Source organism: Pristiophorus japonicus, chromosome 17 (genome assembly GCF_044704955.1).
Source record: "Pristiophorus japonicus isolate sPriJap1 chromosome 17, sPriJap1.hap1, whole genome shotgun sequence".
In the NCBI taxonomy this organism is placed as follows: Eukaryota; Metazoa; Chordata; class Chondrichthyes; family Pristiophoridae; genus Pristiophorus; species Pristiophorus japonicus.
The window spans coordinates 27,155,769-27,171,569 of NC_091993.1; the positions used below are offsets into that span (position 1 = coordinate 27,155,769).

Below are 15,801 nucleotides of genomic sequence, written 5' to 3' on the forward strand. Positions count from 1 at the left end.
GCCATTGGTCGCCCGACATGTCCATCCTTATGAGGCCCCGCCTTCCCACGGCCAATCGGAAAGTGAACAGACTCTTCATTACCCGATTGGATGATTCCCGACTGTCAGTCAAACAGCCTTTATTCCAATGTCCGATATTATTACAACTAATAGACAAAAGTGTTCGAAGAAAATTAAAATTAAAAACTTTTTCTAAATGCCCCCCTATGATTTTTCTCCCGGGTTTTTACTCACAGCGGTGTCCTGGACATTAATTTTTCATTCCTGGAGACTCCGGGGCCAATCCTCCCAGGCTCCCACCCCAACATCGAGGTCTGTGAACACGGCCCAGACAACAACAACTTGTATTTATATAGCACCTTTAATGTAGTGAAACGTCCCAAGGCGCTTCACAGGAGTGTTATCAGACAAAAAATTTGACACCGAGCCGCATAATGAGAAATTAGGGCAGATGACCAAAAGCTTGGTCAAAGAGGTAGGTTTTAAGGAGCGTCTTAAAGGAGGAAAGAGAGGCAGAGAGGTTTATGGAGGGAGTTCTAGAGCTTACGGCTCAGGCAACAGAAGGCACGGCCACCAATGGTTGAGCGACTATAATCAGGGATACTCAAGAGGGCAGAAGTCAGTGGAGCGGACATCTCGGGGGGGGGGGGGGGGGGTTGTGGGCCGGGAGGCAGAACACAGTGGTGCCTTGGGATGAGTTTACATGCTCAATCTTGCACATGCTAGTTATTTCTCAGTAACTGCCATCGCACTGGGTACAAATCTGACGTATAAATGCGGAGCCAATGAGGGAGGAATTGTCAGGGCGAGGCACTGGGGGAAAAGTTCAGCCAGGGTTTCTGCTCTTGGTCACCACCTGTTGACTCCTGCCGGGTACTGGGCGAGGACAGCATTGGCCACGATGTCCATGGTTGAAAACCAATTGACACTTATGCCCCGATTTTGACCTCAATGGAGTCAATGGAACATAAAATTGGGGCTGGGGTGTAAAACAACATCCACTCTGGTCCTACCGGGCGGGTAAGGTTAAAATCAGGGCATTAGGGTCTGGGGTCACTCACTGTCATGAAGATTGGCCATTTGGGGATGACAGCACTGCACTGGAGTGTCAGCCAGGTTTTTGTGCTAAAGTCACTGGCGTGGGACTTGAACCCACTACCTCCTGACAGAGGTGAGACTGCTACCCATTGAGCACTATGACGAGGGGTTCCCCCTGATCCGTTAGCCCAGGTGTTGACTGACCTGCTCTGTACGTCAAGCATTTTTCTGTTATTACTTCAGATTTCCAGTGTTTGCAAATTCTCTTTTTTCAGCCCCACACTCAGATGATGCTCAAGGCCGTAAGTTCTAGTATATACATTGCAACTGGTGAATAAGTTGCATTATAATGGTTGCCATTTCAAGTTTGATTAAAAACCAGTAACACACAACAGTGTATAAATCACATCCAGAGATCTAGAGCTTGTAAAAACTGGCCACAAAGGTACGACTGACAGAGGAGATCTTACGCTAAGTTCTCATCCAACATAGCCTAATTAATCTTGTGTAAGATTTCTACACTTTGGACATTTACAGATTCTGTATTATATGTAAAACAACTCTTGTATATGTAAATATTTGGAAAGAATTTGCCTTTGTATTTCATAGTGTTGAAAATTTGTAATTATATGAACAAAGACTATTTACCTGAATGTCCTAATGTTGGTTGTGAGGCATAAAATGGACTGTGTTCTTCAAAGAAAACTAGGTTTTACACTGTTACTGAGTCTACTTGTAGTTTCTTTCACATTCCTTTATTAAAAAGGGACAGTCTAAGTTAGCTGATTTCAGCAGGAGCGACAATTGAGACCCTGCAGTTAGCCACTGCACCCCCCTGTGTTAAGGTTGGTGCGGGGCAGGGGGGATGAGCCAGGAGCCCCACTGTCCGGCGAGTCTTGTTCCAAAGTGCAAAATCAGGAGACTCGGCTGTGGGGCCTTCCGTGGGCCAGTAGCCCACCAATATTCATTGTCTTCTGTCACAACTGAGGAATAGCCATTAGAGTATGGTAATGGGAGGAAGCTCCTGGGGCCCTCCCCCCTCACCCCCAAAAGAAAGATAGGCCTGTGGAGAGGGAGGGGAGGCAACGACAGGGAAAGTAGAGTTGTAGTGTGCTGTACAGTGGGCAAGGCATCAGTCCCCACACCTGAAGGTCATCGTAGAGAGCCCAACACAACAGACCAGGCACTTCCTCACAAAACACTCCATAGTGTCTGGTCACAAAGCATCAAAGGCGTAAGAGATTGTCCATTATAGTCAGGAGTGGTGCTTCTGCAACGGACATACACATGTTTTAAGATGTCACTGTACAGTTTGCCACATGATACCTACAATTGAAGACTTGTGCTCAGTCACAGCGATGGAGGTTGCATTAGCCCATTTGCGGTGTGGTGGGGGGAGGGGAGTGGGAGTGCATTCAGTCTCCACTGAGTAGGGCTAGCAGTCACTGGCTTTGATCTGCAGCAGTCGTGAGGCTCGCCTTGCTCTCTACAACCTTCACATTGCTGCCCAGAATGGCTGACTGAGGGAGCAGAACCAGACCGTGCCTTAGTGTAATAGACCCCCAGGAAAAGGAGGAGTTTGTGGGCCAGAAGTGGGGTGGCGGGGTGGGGGGTGGGGCTGTAATGCTTGTTTCATTGTCTGTCCCTCAAGTAGTCTTCTGCCTAGAGTTGTTAGGGTCTCTTCCATACTTCTCTCCATTCCTCGTGTTGTCAATTAGCATCCTAGGTCTTACTGCCAGGCCTTTCTACAACAACAACTTGCATTTCTATAGCACCTTTAATGTAGTAAAACATCCCAAGGGACTTCACAGGAGCATTATCAAACAACAGAGGAGAAGAGGTTTTAATGTGGACACACAAAGAAAAATACTTCCTTTTACATAGCACCTTATTGTGCCTCTTGGAAACATCTCAGTGCTTCACACTATTAATTCCTTTGGAATGCAATAACTGTTATATAGGCAAATGTGGCAGTCATTTTGCACACAGTTGGATCTCTCAAACAGACAAGTGACTTAGTTAAGCTGATACAATAGCAAGGAATAGCCACAGACTATCAAACCTGAAAGGGTCTCTAAAAACTGAGGGACGTTTGGGTTTGATACCAACAATGATCTACCAAAAATAGAAGGGAACATGCTGTTAAAGTGTCTCGATTAACAAGGTCAAAGTGTATTTTGGTCAAGAACAAAGAAAAAAAATCACGTTCATTGGCCATATTGTGTCCAATGATGTCAACGGACTGCAATTTGAGAGTAAGTCATTTACAAAATGTTTGCTGTAAAATATAAATTCAAGCAACACTACTAGCCTAGAATTCCCTCAGTGAGATGTAATGTCTGAAGACAGTGTAGGCAGCTAAATGGCTTGGAATCCAACAGTGATGTAATGGTCTGTAGCTGAGTCAACTCGACTATTCTCAATTAATTCATTGGCAACCTCAATTAATAATGGTTTGCACCCTCAAAGCCTCCTTGATAAAGTGCAACAACCCCACTGACACCTGGGAGTCCCTGGCCCAAGACCACACTAAGTGGAGGAAGAGCATCTGGGAGGGCGCTGAGCACCTCGAGTCTCATCGTCGAGAGCATGCAGGAAACAAGTGCAGGCAGCGGAAGGAACGTGCAGCAAACCAGACTCCCCACCCACCCTTTCCTTCAACGACTGTTCCACCTATCACATAGACTGTAATTCCCGTATTGGACTGTACAGTCACCTGAGAACTCACCTTTAGAGTGGAAGCAAGTCTTCCGCAATTTCAAGGGACTGCCGATGATGATAATAATGAGTACAAAAAAAAACCCAACACCACCTACAGCAATGAAACTATTCAATACAGCATGGACACAGGAAGAACATTCACCACTTACACCTTCACTGAAGGAATTATGCATCGGCAAAAGCAAAATACTGTGGATGCTGGAAATCTGAACTGGAAACAGAAAATGCTGGCCATTGTTATGTATGAATAAAGAGTCTGACCATATACTGTGAGCTCAAAGCAAAGTGTGACCGTAGTCCTTTATTACAGGTCTCCAGAGTGCCTCTCCAACCTGTAAGACCTCCTTAAGTACAGGTGCTCCCAAGGGATTGTGGGATCCTTTGGGACTCCAGGGGATGAGCCCTCTGGTGGTGAAACAAGGTATTTACAGGTTTACATATATAACAGCCATGACCTGCTGGGTATTTCCAGTATTTTGTTTTTATGCGTTGACAAGTTGCAGTGAAAGGGCAAGCAGCACCAAGGCCCGATTAGTAAAGAATGGTTACAGGAGAAAACAGTTCAACTGGAGACTGATGCAGTGCCGTCGCTCGGATTTAAGTAACATGGTACATGCCAGACTCAGGTGGCAGCAGCAACACGCGGCGGGGGGGGGGGGGGGGGGGGGTGCGTGTGGCCATAGTGAAAATCAGAACCCCTGTTCCAGACAGACCACAGGCATCATCATGGGACATCTATTTGCATTGCAATGCTCAAGGACCTGCAGTTAAATGGTGCTTTATGACATCTCTCAAAGCTCCTCACTGCACTGCACTGTAAATCATAATTGTGACAAAGACCATTTGGCCCATCTTTTTTCATCCCGAGCCTAATGGTCCACCACCACATTGTAACATCCAATTCTTCTCATCTGTGCCACACATTGATCACTCTTCATGTGAAGAATTTGCTGATATCAATCCTAAATTTATCTTTTACTAATTTGAACTCGAGTCTCCTCGTTTCGCTGCTGTTTACTTTTTCCTTTCCTTAAAAGTATACTATTTTCTCCCTGTACAAAATCTTGGGTTAGGCATCAGTTAGAATACAGTGTCTAGTTTTGGTCACCTCACATGGTGGGTGACATCAGGGCTTTTGAAAAGATGCAGAGGAGGGCCACAAGATTAATTCCCAGTTTGAAACATCTTGGTTAGCCAGATAGGCTCAAATAGCTGGAATTCTACACTTTATAGAGAATTGGGAGTGATTTGGTTGAGCATTTACAAGATGATTAAAAGAATGGATTGTGTTCGTGTATTCAACTGGCTTCAACGAAATAGGTTAGGGAGAAGCAGGGGTCACAACTTTGGGTCATGCAAGGGCAGATCTAGGTTAGATGTCAGGCAACGGTTCTCTTCCCAGAGAACAGTGTGCCCGTGGAACAGGCTGCCGTCTTGTGCGGTGGACGACAATTCTCTGAATTCCTTCAAGCGAGAGCTGGACCTATTTCCAGCTGAGGCGATCACCTTGTACAAGAGGTAGGTAATGCATGACATTAATCAGGGCCGGAGTGATCTCCTGGACTAGTTTCACGTACCTAAGGGAGGCATTCAGTAATTTCGGAGCAGTTTCCTCCGATTCCACTGCCCCTTCTGATTTCACACGATCTGCAAATTTGGCCACTTTCAGTCATTTGGCTGTCATTTATGTAAATTTATATACAGAAGTGGTACCCCACTTTGCACTTCCACTTCCCCTCAATATGACATAGCACCTCGAATAGTTACTCATTTATTACCCTTCAGGCAGTTTCCAATCCATTCCCATAGTTTACCCTGATTGCCCACACCTTGGAGGTAAACTGATGGTGTTAATATTCTAATTCATATCCCTTGAGTATAGGTAATGAATTGGTGATCTAATTAAGATGTTTAAGACAATTAAAATGAATAGGGTAGGTAGAGTGTGGGAGAGTCCAGAACAAGGGGGCATTAACTTTAAACTTAGAGCTAGGCCATTCAGGGGTAATATCAGGAAGCGCCACTTTACAGAGAGTTCTGTAAATCCGGAACTCTTGCCCCAAACCACTGATGCTGGGGGCCAATTGAAAAATTCAAAATGGAGATTGCTAGATTTTTATTCGGCAAAGGTATGAAGGGTTATGGAACCAAGGCAGATACAGATCAGCCATGATCTAATTGAATGGCGGAACAGGTTTGAGGGACTGAATGGCCTACTCCTACATTACAACAGTGACTACACTCTAAAGCTATGTCATTGGCTGTAAAGTGCTTTGAGACATCCGGTGATCTTGAAAGGTGCTATATAAATCCAAGTCTTTCTTTTCCTCCTGTTCCTATGTTCCTAAATTAGACATAAATTTTTGTTTCACAAAAGGCGTGCAGAATAAAACGCACTGCACACAACACAGTCACTATCTTGACGTTTAATAACCAAGTCCTGAATTATTTTTCACATGTACATTATAAGTTTATTTAAACAACAGTCACATTTTACAAGATACAAGAACTCAAAAATGTTACACATTTCCCCCCCCCCCCCCTTCCAACAAAAACAGACAGTACAGCATTGTAATTCAGTGGAAAATGACAGATAAAAGGGGAGATTTAAAAAAAATATCCAGTAATAAACTTAATTTTCCAGGACCTAGCAGTGCGCTTTAAAAATAAATCCCCACCTTGGGAATCGTGGGTGAAAACATAGTTACATAAGGTTGTACATCCTGAGGAGTAATAGTGCAAAGTGCAATGGCATTTTAACTCAATACAAGTCAGAGAGACTTTTCTCCATCCTGCCATTTCATTAATACCTCTTGTCGATGACTCACATGGCCAAATATTTTAGAATCACTTCTGATAGACACGTAATGACCACACTGAAGGAAGGGCACAAGTGTTTCACTTTTTGTTTTTGTTTTACAAATTACCACAGAAATCAGAAAGCTGCGAATTGGTCAGATATACAGTGTACATATATATATATATATACATATCTATATATTTTAAAAATTCTCCCCTGCAAAAAGCACAACTGTTGCAGGAAGACAAATCGAACGGCAAGAGTTAAAAATCAGAAAGACCAGTCGGGCTGTGTCAAAAAAAAAGTGACGTAGAATTTCAGAATGTCTCAACCATTTTTCTCTCCTCCCTTTATTTTATCTATTTGTTAAGGCGTTTGGTGGTAATGCATTTATTCAGTTTTGCTCTGTACAATTTTACACACCGCTTAGTTTGGAAGGGTTTAGCCTTAGCAATGGGCCAGTGAAATATAACATTTTAACAAAAGAAAAAGCGGCACGTTTCCAAGTACATTTTAATTCCAAGCTCCCTCTACAGCTAGGTTACTAATGTGACATTGCCACAGGAGTTAGTGACTAATGACATTTAAGTAGACCGTTCCTTAGATACGCCATTGGTATTTATAAAATTTTAATTTTAAATCAACACATTTTACAATTGACCAATATCTGCTCCACATGTATGGCTGTGATTTGTTCTAAAGTACCCTTATTGCAAGTGACAGCGCCCTTTTGGTCGCCATTCTGGTTGGGTTTACCGAGGCTTCAAAATATGTTAAACGGGGTGAAATGCAAAATTAGTAATATTGGTGAATATTCTGATTTTGTATTGAAAAGTTTTTATCTTTTGTAGTTCACTCCCCCGAGAGCCATGTTCAGGCATAAACTGCCCTCTAATAATTCTCCCAAGTATCTGCTCTTCATATGCGAGTCTGACAGTGTCGGTACATTATTCTACCGTGCAGTTAAACCAATGCTGCCCACACCCAATAGCCACACACACACTCACGCAGTTAAGAACGTAAGAAATAGGAGCAGGAGGAGGCCACCTTAACTGCACCCGAACCCCATAATCGCTCGATTCCCTTAATAACCAAAAAAATCAACCGGTCTCAGCCTTGAAACTCATTCGTTCTCAACAAGACACGTCAGTGCTCGGAGTATCACAATGCTAAACTCTTTGTGGCCTTCTCACATTCTACCGGACTGAGAAATGACTGAGCAGCCACAGCCCTCTGGGGTAGAGAATTCCAAAGAGTGAAAAAATGTCTCCTCATCTCAGTCCTAACCCAGCAGGTGTATGCCATTTATCAGGAGTGGGAACACCTTCCCATTGTCCCACTCTACACTTCGGGAATAGCAAGGCACAGTGTAATAGCCAAGGTGGGGTATGGAGAGAAAGCAGGAATGGAGTACAAAAGTTGCATGATCAACCATGATCATATTGAACGGTGGTGCAGGCTCGAATGGCCTACTCCTGCACATATTTTCTATGTTTCTATGTTGTGCGAACGCATCATTGATCAAACCTGAAATCTTCCTAGACCCAACTTCTCAGTACCACAGCACTCTACATTTACTCATTGATCCGAGAAAACCCGCAATACTCTTTATTTTTTAAAAATTACAATTCTTTTAACATATTTTTGATCATGTAACTATCACGATAAAGATTTTTAAAAAGCATTAAACGATGGCCAATTTGTAACAGATGTTGCAGTCCTAAAACAGAGCATGTCCATCAACAACCGGATGTGGGATCTTTGGGTTAGTGATCGGAAATTAACCTGGAGCAATAGTTCTGGTTGACATCTGCGCAATTTTTTCCCCCCCAAAAAGATTCAGAACAAGTGATGACTACAAGCCCCACGCTCTCTCCCCGCCCCACTCTGTGCTAAACCAGTCATGTCTCAGCTGCTGGAGGTTGTGGAATTCCAGCTTCTCATGTAACCACTACAGTACATCAGAAACCAATACTACTTCACTCATATTCAGCCCAGGTTCACCACATCACTATTAGCACCAACTAGTCTGCAGTGATCTCTAGGTAAGCTCACAGATTTTAGAAACTGGCTGAGGCTCCATAGCATAACCAGCTTGATTTTATCCTTTGTAAAGAGGGTCTGCATTTCTTTTCAGTCTCAGGATACGGGGTAGGAAAGTTAATACCGAGACGAGGGTGGTGAACCTGTGGAATTCTCTACCACAGAAGGCTGTGGAGGCCAAGTCAATGAATATATTTAAGAGGGAGATATTCTAGACTAAAAAGACATCAAGAGGTATGGGAAAAAAGCAGGAATATGGTGTTGAGATAGAGGATCAGTCATGATCATATTGAATGGTGACGTAGACTCGAATGGCCTACTACTACTCCAATGTCTATGTTTCTATGTTTTCCAGGAACACAACTGGATCAGGAAAAGGACAGTAAGGTTGCCACTTTAACCATTAGCAGTTAACAAACAAGCACATAATGTTGGACCTCTACACAGTACTGGTCAGTGTTGTCACCAGGATTTCAGCCACCACGACCGTGAGTGTGCATACCATGCCCACCTGAAATATCATGCCCGAGCAAGGTAAATGCATTGGCTGGGGTAGTACTGTGAAGTTTCCAGTTCAATTCCTAGTCTGTGCCGAATAAGTGGACCTGAATCAGGGAAGCAGTTGGAGGGGAGTGTAACTGGCCTCAGGGTTCCTGGCTGGAGGAAAACACAGCCAGAATTACTGTCGACTCATTGTGTGTGTGTGTGTGTGTGTGTGTGTGTGTGAGAGAGAGAGAGAGAGAGAGAGAGAGAGAGAGAGAGAGTGTGTGAGCGACAGAATGCAAGCATGAGCGACAGAATGGGAGTTGGATCAGGTTTAACAGCCAGGCTCCCCGTGGACAGCCCGCTGGCCGTCTGTATTGGGGCATGAGGAACAGCCAGTACAGTAACGGCTGCCATGCCAATAAAACCAAACCCCAGCACAAGCCAACACCTTAAGGAAAAAAGTAAAGTTCCCCTTCAAACTCAGGTACTTGGAGAGTTCTTCCAGCTATACAAGTGCTGGAATTACTCGTCGATGGTGATGACAATGGGAGCAGTTTGCAGGGATAAATTAAGAGTGTCGCACCATAAAACATGTGTCATTTTGCCTTTGGTAGAAAAAGCAAATCTGCCTAGCGACAGCACTATATTAGTGTTTCCACTGCCTAGATTGTGACCACAATAAACAAACAGAAATAAATCACTTGTGTGAGGTATTGTTTTAATAATTTAGGCATAAAGTACAATTTTGTTTTTAGAAATCAAGACGGTCCTTCATACAAACTCAGGATAATTCCACCTTACCTCGCCCCTCCTATATATAAATGGAATCGCAACTTTCACTCTATGTACAAGTATTAGGATCAAAACCATCTCTAAACCAGCAGTTTTCAAATGGGTGACTACGGATCCCTGCAGGTCCGTGGGGGGGCTAGCTATGGGGACCCACAAAATCTGTATTGTTGGCCTTTTGCAGGGTTATGGGGAAAGAGGGGGACTAATTGGATAGCTCTTTCAAGGAGCACGTTGGGATGAATAGCCTCTTGCTATGCTTTAGGATTCTGTGATTCCAGCGCCCCGGTAACTCCGACAGTGCAGCTCTCTGTTCTGTTGCCACTGATAAAGAGCCATTTTCTACAACAATAGCACTTGGGTCTCCTTTGGAAGTTTTAAAGGGCTGGTGGGAAGAATGCCTCAATATTTGCAGGAAAGCTTAAAAACCACAGATCAAAGTCAGAAAGGGAAAGAGAGTGTGTGCACTTGTTATAGTCCAAATTGGAGAGATGTTTTACAGCTTTTCTAAGAATCAATGTTTTTAACTTCGAAGGCAATAAAATTGGTCTTTAATTTGGCGATGTTAATGTTGGGGGCCACTTGATTCATCTCCCCTTTAAACGCCCCCACCCCCCCCCCCCCCACCCCCAAAATAATCTAGGTCTTTCGATAATTCCTAAATGCTTTTCCTAATTTTGGTTCCCCTGGCAATCATGTCATTTTTGCAGCTTTCTTCAGCTACAGCATGAAGAGCCCCATGCCTGCAAACTCTTTCTCTGCTCCGCAGTTCAGCCAACAAGAAACTTGGATCATTCAAGTAATAAAAATTAAAGCACACGATTCTTTCAATGTTTAATTGACAATGATCTCTCAATTCATGGTTTTGAGAGTGTCAAAATTCAACCTAGTTTATAGGGTCTCATTTCAGTGTGTGTGTCTGTATATATTTCTATATAAAAAAAGATTTATGAATAGATCTAAACAATAAAATCAATGATTAAAACTTGAACCCATACAAAATGTGCTTATCTGCATTTCTGCTGAGCAACCTCAGCCTTTACCTTCTAAAGGTGAGAGAACAGGCAGACAGAGCCCATCCAGGTGAGCGGAATAACACAGAGTTCGATCACTGTATGTGGATGTGGGAGAACGAATTCGACTCAAGCAGTAACAGAACTTCAACAAATGAGGCGTGATCTGATTTTATTCCATTGGCATTTTTGATGGGTGGGGGGGGGGGGGGGGGGGAGGTGGGAGAAGGGGGGGGGGGGATCTTCTCTGTTTCCTCCTCCCCATCCCCAGTGATTTAAAGCCAGTAACACAGGCCAAGAAATCATAGTTATGGACTGCAGAATGGGTGCAGCATGGAACTAATCTTAAACCTCAACCCAACAGCCATCAGATACATTTTACACTGAACGTTGATGTGCTCCCGACTGCTGCTCCTCTGTGTGAGACTTTCACAATCGCTTTCGCCCCTACATTCCTTCGTGAGTTATGGGCCTTTCACATCTGTGAAATAACAGGAGTTTAGTCAATAGTGCGACATTCTAAATGTGAAATTCTGCTAACCGGAGATTCAGGTCCCCAAAATGTTGTCACTGTTCCTTAGTTGGTGATCCAGCCCATCCCCCAATGTCACCCCCCCCCCCCACCCAACTTCACGAGACCAGGGTATGGTTCCAACACACCTCCATCACCTTGCCCAAGTGGGCATTCGTCACGGAGCTTGTACACAGTGCACAACGGCGGCCTAGCCTAAACTTGTGCTCGGCTGCATAGGGTCAGGGTCAATGCATTGGGTCTAAGTACCCAGGGACTAGGAGGCCAAACACACAGTCCCTACTGCCATCAAGTGGGGATCAGCTAACTCTGCACAGAGCGGGGATTGAAACGAGGACCATCCGCTCTGTACGTTAAGAGTTACGCACTTGCTTTACCAACTGGATCACTGGGGAAGTTAAATGAAGCACTAATAAATTCATCTAAAGTAACACAAATTGTTTGAATCAACAGTTAGTGAACCTTTTCTTTTGCTGAAGTTAGTTATCCCCAAGCACTATGAAAGATCAAATTAATAAAATGAAAAATTACAGCCTAAAATTTTCATTTTTATATTTTTTTGAGGGGTTGGGAGGGGGGGGGGGGGGGGATTTGAAGGTACACTATAAACCCAGCCCTGGGATATAATTTAATGAGCCTACCCAAACCCCACAAGTGACAAATACATGACCATAATGAAAGATAAGTCAATTGTAACCAAGGTTTAATGATGCATTACATTTCATTGTGGAGTGGTGCTAACTACTGTCCTGTTGGATAATGTGAGTTTAAAACACAATCAACATTAAAACATAGTCAGTCATGTGATTTCATTCGAATAACATGAATATATTTCACATAAAGTTACATTATAACACAAAATATAGGCCAGAGCGCCAACCTTATTCATTATTAATGCTCCCGTTAAGCTGCGCAGTGGTCTGGAGGTCCCGCACAGTCCGCTTGCCAGGCCTTACACTGAGAAAAACCGCACGTGTGTGGAAATATGAACAATCTGCATTTATATAGCGCCTTTAAGGTAGTAAAACATCCCAAGGCACTTCACAGGAGTGTTACAAGACAAAACAAATAAATTTAACACCGAGCCACACAAGAAGAAATTATGGCAGATGACCAAAAGCTTAGTCAAAGAGGTAGATTTTAAGGAGCGTCTTAATGGAGGAAAGAGAGGTAGGGAGGCGGAGAAATTTAGGGAGAGTGTTCCAGAGCTTAGGGCCCAGGCAACCGAAGGCACGGTCACCGATGGTTGATAATGAATGGGCCGCGCACCAAAAAAGAGAACATTGGTTACAGTGATCTACAACAGGAAGACGAGACCTTGGGTTAGAAACTTTATCAGTACAGTCAGTCCTGTACTTGCAACAGTACAGTCCTCCAGTTCACAGCTTCGCTAGATTGGAGCTCAGTATCAAGCCTGGTGTTACAACTGAAACTCGAAACTAAACTCTGAGCAACTTAAGTTGCAAAGTGACAATGGATGCTGCCATGTAGCCAAGTAAAAGGTCACCAAAAATCACACCACCATTCTGAATGTGTTTTTTTAATATAAAATCAGTATTTTTTCTTAAACCTCTAAAGTTGTCTATCTGAAAGAGGCCAGCTGGATAACAGACACTCCAGAGTCAGCTGTTAGTAACATATACCAAGCATTATAAAAGAATGGCATAAGCAAAAACAAATAAATAGGCATTGTACAAGGTTCCCAGCTATTAACTATAAAAATAATTATCTGTATATTAAATAACCACTGCACCATTTTTGTAGAATGCTAACATTTTTTTTTTTTTATAAGGAATACCTCTGCATTTTTTTTTTGCATTTCTTGCTTCTATTTCCAAGTATATAACTGAACATTTTGTTTCTCACTCGCTGTTCATCTCGACCTGAATTACTGACAATGCAGCATGACGTGCGGGAGGAGATTAATAAGGGTTGAAAGCAGCTGAGAGGAGATTACCAAACTTGGGGCCCACTGCTGACAGACTTCCTAGCAATAGACTTCAAGAGGACATAGACAGGCTGGTGGACTGGGCGGACACGTGGCAGATGAAATTTAACGCAGAAAAGTGTGAAGTGATACATTGTGGTAGAATGAGAGGAAATATAAACTAATGGGTACAATCCTAAAGGGGATGCACGAACAAAGACCAAGAGGTATATGTGCACAAATCGTTGAAGGAGACAGAGCAGGTTGCAAAAGCAGTTAAAAAAGCTTATGGGATCCTAGGCTTCATGAATAAAGGTATAGAGTACAAAAGCGTGGAAATTATGATGAACCTGTATAAAATACTGGTTCGGCCTCAACTGGAGTATTTTGCACTTTACGAAGGATGTGAAGGCTTAGAGTGCAGAAAAGATTTCCGAGAATGATTCCAGGGATGTGGGACTTCAGTTACATGGATAGACTAGAAAAGCTGGGGTTGTTCTCCTTAAGAGCAGAGAAGATTCATGGGAGATTTGATAGAGGTGTTCAAAATCATGAGGAACAGAGTAAAGAGAAAAACTGTTTCCATTGGCGGAAGGGTCGAGAACCAGAGGACACAGATTTAAGGTGATTGGCAGAAGAACCTAAGGCAACACAAGAAAAACTTTTTTTTTTTTAATATAAATGCAGCAAGTGGTTAGGATTTGGAACGCACTGCCTGAAAGGATGATGGAGGCAGACTCAACTACAGCTTTCAAAAGGGAGTTGGATAAGTACTTGAAGGAAAACAAATTACAGGGCTACGAGAAAAGGGCGGAGGAGTGGGACTGGCTGAGGTGCTCTTGCAGAGAGCCAGCACGGGCTCGACGGGCCAAATGGCCTCCTTCTGTGCTGTAAACATAGAAAATAGGTGCAGGAGTAGGCCATTCGGCCCTTTGAGCCTGCACCACCATTCAATATGATCATGGCTGATCATTCACCTCAGTACCCCTTTCCTGCTTTCTCGCCATACCCATTGATTCCTTTAGCCATAAGGGCCATATCTAACTCCCTCTTGAATATATCCAATGAACTTGTATCAACAACTCTCTGCGGTAGAGAATTCCACAGGTTAACAACTCTGAGTGAAGAAGTTTCTCCTCATCTTGGTCCTAAATGGCTTAACCCTTATCCTTAGACTGTGTCCCCTGGTTCTGGACTTCCCCAACATCGGGAACATTCTTCCTGCATCTAACCTGTCCAGTCCCGTCAGAATTTTATATGTTTCTATGAGATCCCCTCTCATCCGGCAGTCGGGAGCAGCGTCGGGAGTTCGTTGGTGAGGCCTATAAAAGGCACAGCAGGGAGTCCGGGGCCCAGCGTCGGCGGCAGTCGGGAGCAGCGTCGGGAGTTCGTTGGTGAGGCGTACTTGTGCAGCTACAGGGAGAAGGCAAAAAAGTAGAAAGAAACAGGTGACGTCACAGCCAAGGGGGTAAGTGATTGGCGAGTAGTTTTTCTTTTTTCTCTTCTATAACAGTGAGTAAACTTTAGCATTGTTGTTGCCAATTTAAGTGTATCCAAGGGTTAAGTCATGGCAGGAGAGCTCGGTCACGTGATATGCTCCTCCTGTACCATGTTGGAACTCAGGGACACTGCTGGTGTCCCTGATGACTACGTGTGCAGGAAGTGTGTCCGCCTCCAGCTCCTGACGGTCCGCATTGCGGAATTGGAGCTGAGGGTGGATTCACTCTGGAGCATCCATGATGCTGAGAATGACGTAAGTAGCACATGTAGCGAGCTGGTCTTACCACAGGTGAAGGGTCCACAGTCAGCTAGGGAATGGAAGACCAGCAGGAAGAGCAGTGCAAGGAAGGTAATGCAGGGGTCCCCTGCAAAACAGATACACCGTTTTGAGTATTGTTGAGGGGGATGACTCATCAAGGGAGGGCAGCAGCAACCAAGTTCATGGCACCGTGGCTGGCTCTGCTGCACAGGAGGGCAGGAAAAAGAGTGGGACAGCGATAGTGATAGGGAATTTGATTGTAAGGGGAATAGATATGCGTTTCTGCGGCCGCAACCGAGACTCCAGGATGGTATGTTGCCTCCCTGGTGCAAGGGTCAAGGATGTCTCGGAGCGGGTGCAGGACATTCTGAAAAGGGAGGGTGAACAGCCAGTTGTCGTGGTGCACATTGGTACCAACGATATAGGTTAAAAAAAGGGATGAGGTCCTACAAGACGAATTTAAGGAGCTAGGAGCTAAATTAAAACGTAGGAACTCAAAAGTAGTAATCTCAGGATTGCTACCAGTGCCACGTGCTAGTCAGAGTAGGAATCGCAGGATAGCTCAGATGAATAAGTGGCTTGAGCAGTGGTGCAGCAGTGAGGGAATTCAAATTCCTGGGGCATTGGAACCGATTCTGGGGGAGGTGGGACCAGTACAAACCGGACAGTCTGCACCTAGGCAGGACCGGAACC

At 44.1% G+C, this 15,801-nt stretch overlaps 1 protein-coding gene across 2 annotated transcripts in view; it reads right to left on the bottom strand.

The window, feature by feature from the left end:
• Window positions 1–6,205: 6,205 nt before the first annotated feature.
• The window catches only part of fem1b (fem-1 homolog b), a 33,509-nt gene continuing 23,913 nt past the window's right edge, over window positions 6,206–15,801 (bottom strand). The window contains exons 3-4 of one of the 2 annotated variants that reach the window (XR_011587445.1): window positions 14,582–14,762; window positions 6,206–11,371 (exon numbers count right to left, since the gene is read on the bottom strand). The gene's annotated coding sequence lies outside the window, so the exon portion shown is untranslated. The remainder of the gene's footprint in view (window positions 11,372–14,581; window positions 14,763–15,801) is intronic. The other variant, XM_070858510.1, reaches the window with a different exon arrangement.